The sequence below is a fragment of the Suricata suricatta genome, chromosome 10 (assembly GCF_006229205.1).
Source record: "Suricata suricatta isolate VVHF042 chromosome 10, meerkat_22Aug2017_6uvM2_HiC, whole genome shotgun sequence".
In the NCBI taxonomy this organism is placed as follows: domain Eukaryota; kingdom Metazoa; phylum Chordata; class Mammalia; order Carnivora; family Herpestidae; genus Suricata; species Suricata suricatta.
In genome coordinates this window covers 38,073,609-38,090,763 of record NC_043709.1, presented here as the reverse complement: position 1 = coordinate 38,090,763, position 17,155 = coordinate 38,073,609, and the positions used below count along the sequence as shown (strand labels likewise).

The 17,155-nt window shown below is 34.2% G+C and overlaps 1 protein-coding gene and 1 pseudogene across 2 annotated transcripts in view; one reads left to right on the top strand and one right to left on the bottom strand.

The window, feature by feature from the left end:
• The window catches only part of SYT1 (synaptotagmin 1), a 533,656-nt gene that overhangs the window by 70,681 nt on the left and 445,820 nt on the right, over positions 1-17,155 (top strand). The gene's annotated exons all lie outside the window — the stretch shown is intronic.
• Positions 1,701-2,215, bottom strand: LOC115305118 (annotated as a pseudogene).

Genomic DNA, 17,155 nt, shown 5'->3' with positions numbered 1-17,155 from the left:
TGTTGATGATTCCCTTCATTATGCAAAAATTTTTTTTTGCTTTTATTTCCCATGTCTGAGGAGACATAGAAAAATGTTGCTAAGGCCAGTGTCAAAGAAATTAATGCCTATTTTTTCTAGTTTAATGCTTTTATGTCTTTATGGTGTAAGAAAGTGGTCTAGTTTCATTCTTTTGCCTGTAGCTGTCCAGTTTTTCCAGTAGTTTTTTTTTTAACTAAAAAAAAGAATCGTCTTTTCCTCATTGTATACTCTTGCCAATTTTGTCATAAATTAATTGACCACATAAGCCTGGGTTTATTTCTGGGGTTTGTATTCTGTCCTATTGTTCTGTGTGTCTGTCTTTGTTTCAGAACCATTGTGTTTTTGTTACTATAGCATTGTAGTATACTCTGAAATCTGGGATTATGACACCTCCATCTTTGTTTGTTTTTTTTCAAAATTGCTTTGACTTTTGTCTTTTTTGGTTCTATACAGATTTTAGGATGATTTGTTCTAGTTCTGTGAAAAATGCTGCTGGTATTTTGATAGAGATTGTATTGAATCTGTAGCTTTGGGTAATGTAAGACATTTTAATAATGTTAATTCTTCCGAACCACAAGCATGGACTATCTCTCCATTTGTTTGTGCCATATTTAATTTTCTCATCAATGTTTTATGGCTTTCAGAATATAGGCCTTCTTCGGTTGTGTTTATTCCTAGGTTTTGAGTGTGTGTATGTGTGTGTGTGCACTTATAAATGGAATTGTTTTCTTTTTCTTTCTGCTACTTCATTATTAGTGTATAAAAATGCAGATTTCTGTATATTAATTTTGAATCCTGCAACATTACTGAATTCATTTATCAGTTCTAGTAGTTTTTTGGTGGAGTCTTTAGAATTTTCTACATATAGTATGTCATCTGTAACTATTTCCTTCTTGTTAATTTGGATGTGTTTTGTTGCTTATTATTTTTTATTGCTATGGGTGGAGCGTCAAGTAATACTATGTTGAGTAAAGTGGTAAGAGTGGATATTCTTGTCTTATTCCTGATTTTAGGGGAAAAGCTCTCATTTTTTCACCACTGAGTATGATGTTAGCTGTGAGTTTTTCATACGTCCTTTGATATGTTGAGGAATGTTCCCTCTAACCCCACTTTGTTGAGAGTTTTTATCATGAATGAATGTTGTTTTTTGTCAGATGCATTTTCCATCTATGAGATGATCATATGGTTTTTATCCATTCTCTTGTTAATGCGATGTATCACATTGATTGATTGATTGATTTGCAAATATTGAACCACTCTCATATCCCTGAAATAAATCCTATTTGATCATAATAAATTATTCTTTTAATGTATCCTTGCATTTGACTTGCTAATATTGTTGTATATTTTTGCATCTTTATCAGAGATATTGGCATGCAGTTTTGCATTATCTTTTCTTTTTGTTTTCTTTGTTGTGTCTTTATCTGGTTTTGGTATTGCTGGCCTCATAAAATAAATTTGGAAGTTTCTTTTTCTACTTTTTGTGATTGGGAAGAACAGGTATAAACCCTTTTTTATTTTTTTAAATGTTTGTTTACTTATCCCAGAAGTTCAACTACGTGGATAGTGGTTACACTAGATTTGTTATAGCTCAACTTATATATTTTAAATAGAAAATTGATATCATGTGGAGTATTTTAAGATAAACTGCCTTTGAATGGGAGCTTCCTTTCCAGTACTTAATTGCTGTAACACTGTCCTTCTGGTGGGTGAGAGAGTTTCATGTTTTCTTTAGGCACAAGCTCTTGCAGGACAACTTCAATGCTATCTGAATTCTGCAATTTTGCTAGCACTGATATGGCTCTTGAGTCCACCACTCCATTGGAACTATTAACTCCATTCATCTTAATTTTTGTTAGAAATCTTACAAGGGGGGGTGCTTCTGGGTATTTAGGTCCATTTCTATTTTAAGACTGTATATTCAGTTTTCATAAATTGTTCGTGAGGGCCCAATTATCACCCCTGTCTAACTCATAAGTGTATGTCTTCATCATCTTCTAGACCCCAGCTAACTGTGCCATCACCTACTCCTTTTTGACCTTCTTCCAGTTCTTCCAACAGTCAAAAACTGCAAAGGACGTTTTACTCCTGAGCCTATGATGGCTGCTGTCTTGTCTTCTATGAGAATATTTTCTGAAGGTCTATGAGATTTTTTTTTACATCCAAGTTTTTCATTAGCATATATTTGAGCCATACACAAAGGATTTTCCAAATTCCTTAAATTCTTAGGGTTTTACACCCATATGGTCTCTCATGTACTTTAAGGGCTGAACTGTATCTAAACGCCTTACCACATTTTTTACGTTTAAAAAGTTTCTCACCAGTGTGTATTCTCTGATGTTCTATAAGGAAGGAATTAAGTCTAAAGGTCTTGCCGCATTCCTTACATTCAAAGGGTTTCTCACCAGTATGAACACTCTGATGTCCAATAAGTTGTCCACAGACAGAAAAGGCTTTTCCACATTCCTTACATTTATAAGGCTTCTCAGCAGTATGAATCCTCAGATGTTGAGCTACGTAAGAGCCAGAACTAAAGGCCAAGCACAAAAAATTGCATTTAAATGCCTTGTTTCTTGCTGTACCACTTCTTTCTAACTTAAACTACTTGTCAAGTTCAGACCATGGGATAGAGTAGTAGTATCTTTAACAATACAACCTCTTAAATCCATCCCATTTGAAAAAGTACAGTCAAATATCCTCAACTTTGTATGTTGGAACCCCTTGGAGATTATTCATTTTAGGAGTAGTTTAATACTTTCTGAATATATATCATAAGCTTCTATACAGATCTTAGTGATAAATCTACAGGGTAAATTTTTATAGTATATCATTTTGCCTTTTTAAGAGATAAAAGAAAAATGACTTGGAATCCCACCAGATTTAGACGTTTAAAAGAAATGCCTGGTTTGTTAGTTCTTCTTAGAAATGGGAAATTCATTAGAATAATCTGAGGATAATCTATTTTTAAGAAATGCAGTTCTTGTATGGAAACCAATTTGACAATAAACTATTTTTTTAAAAAGACAAAAAAAATGCAGTTCGTATGTCTTATTGGTCATGGTCTCCCTAATGAAAGAACATTTGTTCAAATCTCTTTACTCAGCAAAGATATGTTAAAATTTACAATATATAAAATATTTTGTTTGATCCTGACAAGCAATCCTCTAGGGTGAGTAAAAGCAATATTAATATGTTACTTTTTGGTGGTGTTGCTAATTTGCCTTCCTAATCCAGAGTCAGTACCAATTCATTCCACTTGTGAAAGACCTAAGAGTCATCTAAAGAAGCACGAACTGAGATATTAAAACCATTAGTTATATCTTGCATCTAGAATTGAGAAGGCCTGTCAACCAGTCAAAAAAGATTAATTGCCCATTTTCTATCAAACTAGATGTTGATGTGAACAATCTTAAGATTAAATATATAGATAAAAAATACGAGCTGTAAAAATATGAGCTGTTTTGGGAAAGATACATTGAAATTTACTACAGAAAGAAGGCAATACTCTTTGTAATAAAGATAACACACAACCCTCTCTTTAGAGACAAGAAGCACAGGGAACAGGTGCATGACCCTCAGATTCCCTAAAGGTAAATAGCATCTTGACTTGATGGATTCTTATACGTCATATGAAAATGTTATACGTTGTTAATTAAAGTTTGAAAGCCCAAAGCACCATACTCTGGCTAATACTCCATAGGTATCATGCCTTCCCTAGTAAGTATAGATTTGATTGTGTCCATTTCCAATGAAAGATGAGTAGTAGCTTAATAAAAGTTAAAATTAAGTTCTAAGGATAGTATGTTCTAAGCCTAAATAATTTGGAACCTGTCTAAACAGAAGGACAACCTGGTGAGCAATTAGACTTCTAGTGATGACGTCAGAGACAGCTTATTCCCTGAGTGGCACGGGTTGCATCTCCCAAGAAGGTTAGTCTAAAGTCTGAGGCAGATTCTCTGCTGAAAAGATTCTGAGGCAAAAATTGGGTCTCAACTGATTTATGGACTCCTTTATTCAATCAATAGGTTTTTAAGTTTTTGCCATTAGGCAGTTTGCAGCTACAACATAGGTATGACTCAAGTTCTGTGCAACTTAAAGTTTATTACTTTAGTAAAAAATAGCACCACTCATGAGAAGGGAGGCTAAATATTATGTAAAGGAACGGAACTAGGACCCGTCCATAAGAGGAGGCAAATTACACAAGAATGGAAGTTGAAGTGTGGGTCCAGGTTGGCAAATAATAACTTGGGATTAATTGCTCTTTATTTATGTTGAGCATTAAGGTGGTTGGGAGGAAGAAATCTCCCATGATATTACTTCTAAGATTAACATCCTTTTATGTATTGGTTTCAATTAGTCATTTGCCATTGAGAGCTTTTAGATAGCAGTTAAGAAAAATCTGTGTGAGTTAAAACCAAAAAAGAGGCAATCCTTCCTAGAATAACAAATTGTTAGAGCTAAGAACATACATAAATTTGCTGTAAGGTCATTTGAAAGGATCCACTGTAGCCACCTTCCTCATTAGTTATTTATCTATATGGAGTAAGGCCTATAGTGATCATGCTATCTAAAAACCTGTATTTCAGTAGCCTCAAAAAAATATTCAAAGTATAAAGTCTCAGGTTTTCTTTGAAATAAATAGTAACTAAGCAAAAATATCAATTATTAAATTCCCCTGCATTTAAGTCACTTATTTTTAAGTCACTTCTTTTAGAGTGGTAATGATAGGAGAAATTTAAGTTTTGTCTTCAAAACATGTAAAGTTTAAAAGGAAAATTTCAACCAAATATTTACTTAGAAAATATCCTGTTCAGACTTCTTTAAGTTTGGTAGTTACCCGTAAACTGTGGATTTGAAATTGAACCCTAAGGAGTCTAGTTCAAATGATGACTTGTAATCTCATTATTATATAAATTGGAAAATTAGACCTTGTCTTTTTAAGCTTTCTTAAATTATTACCTATATGTTACATTTTTAAACAGATTTCAGTATAATTCTTATGAATTGGCTTTGCAGATATGCCTCAGAGAGAGAGAGAGAGAGAGAGAGAGAGAGAGAGAGTATTTACAGGTAGCATTAGGTGAAATATTTAATTAAAATTTTTTCCTATAAAGAAGCCAAACTTTCATCATCACTAAATAATAAATTTAAATTATTTATTAGTATATGTGAACAGTAATTTTCCCTGAGTATAACCCAGTGCTGCAACTTTGCATAAACAAGTACGGAAGCCTTGATTCAAGGCTACTGTAGTAGGAGAGGCCAGAGCTCAATCTGTTTCAGTCCACTGAAACAAAGGGCAAGAGAACTTTAAGTGATCAGACGGAGGTCTCTGTTTGCTAATTGGCTTTACCTACAGAAAGAAGAAACTTTCTCATATGCTCAAGACAATGTAAAAATAGTTTTATAACTTGGACCAAGGCATCCAAAGATAGGGGCATTTTCTTCCTTGGTGAGTACATTTCAAAAAGATGGCTTCCAGGTTTTTGAGGAAGAAAATTGTAGGTTGTAGAACTGGTAAGAAGCTTTAAAAAAGATTTACATCTCAAAGGAACAGAGAATGATTTTACAATTACAAGTTTCCCAAAATGCTCTAAAAGAGACATCAAAGGCCTAGAGTTAGGAAGAAGACTGTCTAAAGTTTAGTCAAGCTGAAGGAGGCCAACTTCATCCATGTATCATATTGTAATCATATTACAATTTGGACTTTTTTCCTAAGGTTCTTTGTAGACCTCTGGGTGTGATTTTTTTTTGAATATGGAAAAGGGGAGAAAAAATAGTGATGATGCTTTTGATACTTTACTATTATCCCCTATTTATTTTTTGAGAGGCTGCCTTTATGACCTTTAAATGTTATAATTCGAAAAGAAATTAGATTTTATATTAGTAACAAAACTGAAAGCATAGCTTAAATTATTAGAATTGCCTAGAAAGGAATTATTATAGAAATACAATTAGTAGTACTTTTTAGTGCTTTCATTGAACATAACCATCATGATGCCTAGAAAAAGAGATATGGTTATAATATGAAGACAAACAAATTAAGCTAAGTCATGCCGAACAATTACTTACGTAGAGTAGCCATATTCTTATACCAGCAGCTTATTTTCAAACTTCAATTAAGGAGTGTTTATATGCTATCTTGTTAAGAAGACAGCAATAATTATAAATTCTCTTACTCCCTTCAGAATCTTTTAAACAAAAAGCCTTAGTTTGGAAGACTTTGTAATGCTCTAATGCTGAAACATTGTTCAGGAAAAAAAATAGTTCATAAAAATGTTGATAAGAAGAGCTACCTAGCTAATTCTTAATTTTCGGAAAGCTAGAATGCTCCAATATCTGTTTTTTTTTAATGCTGTTCAAGATAATTAGGTCTGGTTTTCCAGTTACTTGGGGAAGAGTAAGTGTGACTGATATTCCTGAGATCATAATTTTTATGCTATTTAATGTGCTGCTGACCATGAGAGGGAATGTGAAGGTGTGAGGCAGTTACAGTAGAAGTAAAGATTTAGAACTGTAAGTCCTTGAATTATATTTTAAGGAATGATAGCAAAAGCTAAAAATCATCTTATTTTTGCTTGCGTTTTTCTAACTTGTTTCCTTCTGCCATCCTTGTAGAGCTGAATTCTTAAGGTCTTCCTCTTCTCACTTCCTTTCCAATCTTTTCCATTTCTTTTTCCTTTGACACTGATCTTTCCTAGGAAAATAGGACACTGAAAGAATATATAACTTCAAACAGCTATCGGGGAGTAAATCCTAATCATGTCAGTACTCACTAAGCCATGTCTGAAGATGCAACCTTTCCTCTGGGTTTAATAGGATAAAGCTAGTAGTGGAATAGAAATTGAGAAATGTGGCCCAACTGATAAGGAAATCTCACCATAAAGTATGAATTAGCAGCAGCTTGCCAGATTTACTTCTGGAGTGTTTTATTGCTATTATAGTACGTATTTTATCCTTTGACTTCTGTGGACATATCGTCTAAGATAATGATCCGCCAGCTATTTGCACAGGTGCAAAAAGGTAGGGGCCAGGGAGGGGGCTAAAATGTGCACACAGACTCGCATACACCTAAGCTTGCCAAGCCCAAGCCTGCTAGATGATAGAAAAAAGAATTCATCAATAAGGTAAATATTATAAAGTCCTGTGACTCCTCATTTGTGATTTACTCATTTCAAAATTACTTTTTAATGTGTTGTATAAGCTGACAGGTTTGACCAGAGGCATAAATCAAAGCCATCCAGGAAGTGTAACTTGCTGCAGTAACATCATGACAGCAGCTGTGTCTTTTGTGGCTCGTGCATAGGTTGCTTTTGCAGACCCTAATGAAGACAAAACCAATTAGCAGATTCAAAATTGCTCAAAATCAGGGATGCCTTGCTTAAGAATCACTAAAAATGAAAAGTATTCTGCTAAAGCTCTTCTTTGTTCCTCCAAGGGTTTGTAGAATAAGAGGGTTTTGTGTGTAAACATCTGCCGCTGTAGGAGAGCATTCATCATGCAGTTGCCAGGTGACATGTAGGACACTGTGAATCCGGAAAGACCTTAGGTTTATGGCACTGCTGGATTTCCTGCCACAGATTAAAACTTTTCATCAGCATTTTTAAATCTAGTTCATAAAATGATCTGTTGACTATGTTCATGTAAAAAGAAAGCATTTCAAAGGGTATTTCATTTAAATGTAAATGTGGACTATGAGTTATTAAAAGAATGTGGCTTTCATAGTCTGCTTTTTCTAGTCACTGGGGATCAAAGTCACCTTTTGAACTTATAAAGTAAGCTTATAAACTTAAAGCTTTAGGTAGCATTTGTGTTTTAATAAGGAAAATAAAGAACTTAAATCCAAACGGTAAGATTTATCTGTAGCATTAATTGTCCCGTAAAGACAGGAGACTGAATTAACAGGGAAAAGGGTAGGACCCTGGAACATTTAGGTCATGGCTTTGGAATCAGAGCTCTCAGCAGTTTCATGCTTTGTGGATAATTAAAATCGATACAAAATAATTACACAGCAAGAAGGATCTCCAGATACTTAATCCAGTCCCTTGCCTCTAGGAGAAACTAGCTGTAGTCTCAACTAAACTCCACATACGCATTCAGGTTGCATGAGACAACTGGGAATCCTGGGTCATTTTCCTCACTTACTAAGAACAATGCAACTGTGGCTTGGTAACAAAAGATTGTTTTTGTCAGTGTGATGTCAGCACCACACAACAGGCTTCTGCAGCCCCCAGATGAGTCATGGAATGTTGTGATGGCCAAAATGATACCTCTTTTTTTATAATGACAATGACAGAGATTTTAGGATTCCTGACTATGTCCCATCTGCTAAATGGTTTTGCTATTTTTAATGTCTCCTATATCTTAAAAGTACAGAGTAAGTGCAAATTCCTCCATGCAACCTTACTAATCTCTATACCCATTTGCTATCTTCTTTGTAGTTCTTTAGTAAGGATTTAGGGTATAGATATAAAACATAAATATAGATAACCACATACAGTAGCATTTGCCATCTTACCACCTTAATGATAGGTCCTTGAATGCTAGTCCCCAGAGCCTGCCACAATGATCTCTACTTAGTCATTACCAGTAAATGCTGGTTCATAAAATTTTTTTGAAATCTGGTTGAAGCTCACTCTCCTTATTGTCTGTCCTCAGGGCAGATGAGGTCAGTCATGAAAAGTGTTGAGTTTCTTGGTTGATTTCAATTCTCTCTTCCATTCTTTTTTTTTTAATGTTCTTTATTTATTTTTTTGAGAGACAGAGAGAGACAGTGGGAATAGGGGAGGGCCAGAGAGAGAGGGAGACACAGAATCCGAAGCAGGCCCCAGGCTCTGAGCTAGCTGTCAGCACAGAGCCCAATGCGGGGCTCGAACCCATGAACCGTGAGATCATGACCTGAGCCGAAGCCGGCCACTCAACCGACTGAGCCACCCAGGCACCCCTATTCCATTCTTAATGATACTTTTTTTTTTTAGAAGCAACATATCATAAGATCACAGTAAAACAAATATTTCCAAGTTCCATTAAATTTTATTTAAGAAAGTAGAACATTAATGTGACAAAGTAGAGTACAACAAAAGATTTTAGATAGTCTTTTGGAATTTAGTTTTAATTTTAGATAAACTTTCCTTGAAAGAAAAGGGAAATGGTTCTTCAAGTTTTTATAAATCATTCGCATTCAAAATCCCTAAAGTAATGTGTCAAGTTAGATTGGTGGATTAGTCCAGGACACCTGAAAGTTTTAGGGAAACTCACTATCTTAACTACAGGCTTTGAAAAAAATGGAGACTTTTTCATTAATATTGAACTTGGGCCACAATATGGAACTGCATGCTATTTAGACCCAAAATATCTCCTTTAGTCTGCCATCTTTGACTACTGATCAAAATACAAGATTTTTAGTAAATATTTTCCATTGATTGTTAAGTCTGCAACTAACTGCCTTCACAATCTCTTCATTTTATGACCTATATCTTACATTTCATTACAGAATGGTCCCTTTTTCCCCCTTGAGATAATAAACATTTGGTTACTTCACTCATGAAGAAATAGAGGCAACCCACATGGAAGCTGTTTATTCCCTTACACCTGGAGTGGAGTTGGGGGAGGGGAGGACTGCAAGCGGGGATGATGATCCCTATACTCTCACTCAAAACCCTTCCTCTACACACACACACATCCCCTCACTGTCTACTGATCATTGAGGACACTGCAACCCAGCTATCTTTCTTTGACCACAAATAACAACCACCCTTTTGCACAACCTCAGTGTTTTAATAGAGCCCCCCCCCCTTATTCTAACACCTTCAACTAACACTCCATCAACACACATCATCAAAGCTTAGGCCCAAAGAAAATAATTTTCCTTTGAGTCCTTGTTAGAATCTGTTAAACTCCATGCCCTTCAACCCTGTAATTTCCAATTGAACCTTCCCCCAAACACCACATTAATCCATGCAGTTGCCCATTCCTATTGCTACCTGTTGCGTTTTCTTATTCTCTACTCAAAGACCATCAAAATTGGTCCTTGGTCATTTTTTTTTTTACTTGTACAAGATTATAATTAATCCAATAGTTCTCCAAATATGCATAACTTTCTAAACTTCAAGATATTCTCATGGCCTCTCTCCATCCTAACACTTCTCTTGAGCATCCAGTTACCAGGTATTCTATGTCTTTGCTACAGGAAAATGTCTATATCCATTCTCAGAAGTTCTACAGCATTGTGCCTCACTATTTGAAATCATTTATTTCTTCATTTTGTGGTTAATTATGTACTTATCTAAGTTTCCTGAACTACTTAAAAGGTAGAACCAGCTTACTGTGTTAGTAAAATAGGATTCAGTGTCTGCCTCTAATTAGCTCTTTCTGACATCACTTCATTCCTCTATACTACAGTTGTATAATATGTAATACAAGGATGTCAGTTAAAATACTGTCATAAGTCTGCATGTATTCTATGAAATCAGAAAAAGTGACCAGGGCTTTCTCTGTGTGTGTGTGTTTCTCTATATCATTTTATGTATGGTAGCCTGGGAATAGTTGATAATCAATAGATTTTCATTGAATAATAAGGTGGTATTTCCTAAGATATTTTTTTACAGAGTACAATAATTGTTAAGGAGTTAATAGTCTACTTCAGGATATAGATCTAAGTCAACTATTAAAACTAGTAATAAAAGCATGGCATGCCAGGCTTGAAAAAAGGCTTTTAAGTTTTAGTGACATGCTGTACCATGCTACCATGCCACCATAACCTCTCAGTTATATCTCATTGTTATGGTTCTTATACTTTCTTGGATAGTTCTCTAGCAAAACTGTGCAAAAAATTGATTTTGTTGTTCACTACTAACAAAGCCCCTTCACGTAGTTTATTTTGTTTGAATCTGATAGTAAATTATATGCTATAACTTCTTCCTCGTGTGTAGGTTGCCAATAATTGTAAATTTTGCATAATTAGATTTTTTTCAAAAGAGAGTATCTTGTAAACATGACAAGATACATTTTTCAGAAGCTCATATCCTTTTGGATTTATGCATTGATAAATAACATTGAAAAATTAGATTTTTACAAAGATTTCAGAATTTTAATCATCTTGGAAAAGGGATATATGTCAACAGATGCTTAATTTTCAGTGTAGACCAAATGTATCGTATGCCCAAAGGACACTTAATCTTTTTACAATATTTAACTAACAGTAATCTCAACAAATGCCATCCTTCCCCTCACCCCCACCTTCTTTGTGGAGTACAGGGATGATTTTGTTAGCTCTTGCAGAGATTAATTTTGTTTGCCTTTGCCCTAGAGATAGAGAGTAAGCAAATGATAGAAATATTTTTAACAAAATAGTTACCCACAAACAGAAGTTATGATTCAAAAAATGAATATAAGCTGCTAGCTCAGCCTCAGGACTTTAATTTGATTTGTGAGCCATCTAATATTTGTTAGGAGACTTGACTTTAGGCTTATCCTGGGAGTTCAGGATGCAAGTATAACAACAAAATTCCCGAAAAAGTTTCAGCTAATCAAAACCCCCTTAAAGAATTGTTCAAAAGATAGGTTATTTTCTTTAGTGCAATAAATAAAGTATGACTGTGAACAAAATGGGAGTGAAATGAGGTTAATTTGTATTAAGTATAGAAAGAAAATAAAATTAATTAGTAAATTTAAAACAGAACTGTACCTTACTTATAATTAGCTTACCTTGTTTATCTCCATATTTGATTATTTCTTTAAATGTAATTTTGGAAAGCTTGTGCTCCTTTGGCTAAAATTTTAGTTTAATAAACACATACACATTGACAGTGTAATCCTCCATAATAATAATTTACAATAATAAATATAAATATGAAAAAGTATTTTATTCCTTTAGATTTGAAACATGATTCAAAATATGTGGTTTCAAAACCTTGTATTCAAGCTCAAAATAAAATTTTCAGAGCAGACGTCTGACTACAGCTCAGGCTGGGATCTCATGGGTTCATGAGTTCAAGCCTGGGGTCAGCCCCTGTGCTGACAGCTCAGAGCCCAGAGCCTACTTCAGACTCTATGTCTCCCCTCCCTGGCTTGTGCTCTGTCTCTCTCTAAAAAAACAAACATTAAAAAAAAGACAAAGAAAAAACTTCAGAGCACTTTCTGTTTTTATACACCAAAGCTGGGAAATACATGCATGAAAAATGACAATTTAAGTCACCTGACCACCACATTAGTTCTTATTTCTTGACAACTTCTTAGTAAAGCAATTTAAAAAGAATGCATAGCCACTGATATGTATGGAACAGAAAAGAATTTAGAAAGAATACAGCAATTCAGCTGTTGGATTTGTTTCAGAATAAATAAAGGACTATTTCATAAAATATGCACATATCATTCATATGTGTATATGCATACATATTCATATATATCTCACATGTGTATCATGTATATATATTCTCTGTAGGATCGCACAATTTCTGGTCATTCAGTGATGTGCTTGGGCAAATGTTCCACCAAGTCAAAGCTCTCTTCTCTATTCAGGAAAGGAGATCAGCAGTGCCTATATGAAGCATTCATGGAATCATCACTCGGCATTAATTTGGTCATATTAGTGTTGTGTATCACTAATAATGTGGGTTTTGACTGTTAGTCACAGATGCAAATCTAACAATATTAATGAGAAATCATTTCTGTTTATATCAAGAGAGTAAAGGATAGATAACTGTGCTAAGTCTGCCCTCATTCAGTCCCCTGTCCACTTCCCCACGGCCATTATCCTTCCCATGTCCTGCCTAAAACTGAAGGCAGCCCTTCTTGGCTGAATTGCTTATCTAATGTTTCTTATCCTTTTAGGAGAAAATGTTAGGAGGAATACAAAAAGGTCCAGTTAAAAATATGTGGTTTCCTCTCTAATGTCACGACTGTGCTTAACACTGTTGACAGAAAAACTCAACCATTTTTAACGTTATAGCAGACCTCCTATATGAGGACACATTATATATGAGGCTTCTAAACATAGAGCCCTTTTATTTTTATTTCAGTAAAATGTTCTTTTAAAAGTACTTAAAATCTGAATAAAACTAATACTCGCTCTAAATAAATAAATAACATCTGAAAAAATTTTCTCCAAAGATCCTATCTCTTACAAGAAGGTAAAAAATGGATCCATTTCCTAAGAATTTGGGAGGCATCTGGTATATGCCAGCCATCTCTTAACTGGAGATATAGCAGGAAAGAAGAAAAACAAAGTTTGTACCCCCAAAGAAGTTACCTTCTAGTAACACTTAATGGATAAAATGATGTATTCACAAAACCAGAGCTACTTTTCTTAAGTTTGTTTATTTTGAGAGAGGGATATTGAGTATCCCAAACAGAGACTGTCAGCTCAGCTCAGAGCCTGGTGTGGGGCTCAAATCCATGAATCATGAAATCATAACCTGGGCAGAAATCAAGAGTCAGATGCTTAATGAGCTGAACCACCCAGGTGCCCCACCAGAGCTTCTGTTAAAATCTCATCACTGAGTAACTTTATAGTGCTCATTGTGTATTAGTGTTTGTTTGGGTATATATTAACTCATCAAATTGGAATGCCAGTGAAAAATACATTTGTAGCTAAAATAAATATCTGAGCTTCAGAGTGACCAAACAAAAGCACTGGTTTTTAGCAGAATGCAGTATAGAATTAGTACCGAGTATTGTTATGAATCTGCCTCTTAGTATAAATGATGTAAGAATTATAACTTTTTTCAAAAATAGCTTTACAAGTTTTGCTTTCCAGAATGTTTAATGACATTAATTACCAATGGTTTCTGGATAAAGGACCATATAAGTTCTTCTGGTTTTTGTTTGTTTTTGTAGTTGCTGTTGTTTTGTTTCATTTTTTAAAACTATTCCTAAAAGATTTGCAGCTACACCCCCCCTCCCCCAGATTGGTTCTTTCTGTGTTCCCCTGGCAAGTAGTAGGGATGTTAAGGACTTAGGAATTAACCCCCAAGAAGATGCTTTAGATGGTGACCTCCTTGTGTGTTGCCCTATTCTGTAGCCTCTTTTTTGGGCACAACTTGGCAATGTGAAAGAATGTGCAAAGATAGAAAGGAAAAAGGAGGGTATTTCTGAATTGGCAATTTTTCACTGGTAAGCCCTTTTCTTGAATGAAACATCATGCCTATTTAGGCCAAATTATACATCACGACCAGGAGATGGAAATCCAGTGTCTAGTGAGTTGGGACTCTACTGTGAGACAAGCCAAACAATGTAAGTCATGGACTCTTCGTACAGCTTGTCACGTTCAACCACATGAAGCAGTGCCTGACAAAAGTAGTCAAGCAGTGTTTTTGAAATGCCAGCTCTAAATTGCCAAGTTCATTTTTTCCATAGCTTTTAAGGGAGCATAGAAATACTGTATATAAAAAATCATCAACAGTTGTGATAGAGAATGACATATTTAATACATGAAGTGTCCTGTAGATTATTTTAACCATTTAATTAGGAAGGAGAGCACCATTTCTCAGATTTTTTTTTTTAAGTCACTATTACTATAACTCATTATATTAAAGGCTCTCAAAATGAGGGAATTAGTCATGGAATAACATTTTCTGCAATTAATGACATATTTAATTTTCTTATTTAGTCATATTGCTATCTTTACTCCTAATCAAAATATAATTTAGAAAATGTATTATTTCATCTAGAAATTAACAGCTGGCATGTAAGAAACACTTATGTCAGGTTAATTACTGCCTTTTAATTTTTTAATATACTGTGACAGAAAATTAATGATGTTCGCAGTATTTAGCAGAGTTCATAACCCATATTTTAATGAAAATATACTGTCATTATTGATACACATTCTAAAGATATAATATATACCAAGAGCTGGTCATTTCATGGTTTTCTGTACAATTCTATAAAATGAAGCCATATTTATTCTGTCTATTAATTTAGGCTTCATGGGGTAAAATTTGCATTCATTATATTCATGTGTATATAGGACTATACGAATTTAATCAACCCAAGGCATGGCAAGTGGTATTTGACTGACAGTTTCCTCAAGATTCCAATCTGGACAAGAATTCATTTTCCTTTCATCTTATCACAGATATATGAGCATCTTAAATTAGACTGAACATTTTAGCATTTTAAGTAGTATCCATTTCCTTCATGCTCACTCTGTCAAAATAGAGATAAATACTTGGTGTCCACAGAGAGATGCTTCCATAGCATGCACTGATATTAAATGCATGATGTCTCTAGTTCTGGGTTAACTTACATAGCTTAAGTTAAAATCCCTTTTCCTGTGGTAGAAAGCAGAGTACCTTACATTATAGTACATCCATTGTAACATTTTGGTTTCTTAAGTAGGGCCACCTGTTTCCTTCTCTAAACCGAGGACTAAAATAGGAAAGACATGCTTTGTCTCCAAGCAAATAGGGAAAACAGTCATTTTTAGAACCAGAGACCTACAAAACTTAGAATATCTTAATCATTTTACTTCAGAAGATACTTTGGAATTGTTATGGAATGCAGAAATATTGAAAATTATATTTCATGGATATCTACATTAATAATAAATGTGAAATGTTTATTTTCATAAAACAATACTGGGCAATATCTACAGAGCTATGATAATAAGTAAGATGTGTCCACTGGTTTCAATATAGTTCCAAGTGAGTTTAGAAAGTATGTATTGTTACAAAATAAGGGGTTTTTTTTTAGTTTTAAAAACCTTAAATGGTAGCCAGTTTGAGAGACTTCAATCACAATGCTTTTTCATTTATAAGTCACTTTTAAGTGCCTATATTCTACAAATTGACTGACAATGGCAGGTGTTTCTGAGAAAATATCTAAGATGGAAAGTAGCAGAAATATGTTCCCCTAAAAGAAACCAAGTAGAGAAATTCATTTCTGAGTGAGAAAATACAACACTCTTTGAAATCTCTTTTTGGCACATTGCTCACATTGAAAAGGAAGCATAGGAAAAAAAAATAGAACAGAGGAGTTAGAGGGAGTAATAGTATGGCTCCCTCTCAGTCGGAAAGGAGAAACAAGGGACAAAGGGCATTTTAAATTACATTGAACTATCTGAGTATTAAAACCTTTGGGATGTGAATTTTCCTCTAATTTAATAGGAACAGAGTAGATGTAAATGAGTATCATTACAAGCAATATGTGTACATAGCAGCAATATAAGATTTTTTTCAAAAGTTTCAAATGTTTTAGCATTTTTCAGGTAAATCATAATTCTCAAAAATATTTTCAAAAACAAAAACTGTAAAGCCTCGATAGAATTATACCCCTTAAAAGTAATTGTCAGTATGGCGTGACTCCTTTGATATTTTATAATATGTATGCAAACACACAATATAATGTCTTGATACATATGAACCTACTTTACTTCATTAAATGGATGTACTATAACTTATTAAAACAATTCTAAGTATAATATAAACAATATTGCAATATACATATTTCTAGTAAAGTTAACATTTTAACAGTTTCTGTTTAGCTCCAGTGATCAGTAGGGACTAGTTTCAATCGATGTTATGCAAGGTGCCAGGCACTTTTTCAGATAGTAAAAAAAAGTTGAATAACAACAACCTTGGATGTACAAGTCATGAGCATCATTTTACAGGGCACGACAATGTGTTTTAGGGAGGATAAAAGGTTTATGGAAGGGTGCATGGCAAATGACAAAGCTAATATTCAAAATCAGTTAGGTTTGAAGTAGTCTGTGTTCCTGCCATGCCTATAAACTGCAAGAGAGTTACTTCCAGTGCATACATTATTTAATCATGTCTTTTTAGCCAAACGATTTGACTCTGAAATTGTTTTCCTTAGCTACAACCCCCTGATTTTATTTTTAAGGAAGTACTGAAAAAAAGTGTGCCATTCTATTTTTCCCATAACATCCATAACAGGAAACCTGGCTTCTTAAACCAAAATGGAGTATCCATCACACAATCACCAAAGTTCCAACTTACAAATAGTTTTATAATGAATGAGGAGTTTCTACATTAAAAAAAAAAATTCAAATCTAAAGCAATATCACCTATGGGCATCAAAAAATGAAGTTCTATCTCTGATATATTTTTATCCTATTTTGGAGATGGTTAGTTTGAATGGAAAATGAGGTCATCCTCTATGTAAGTGTGCAGTA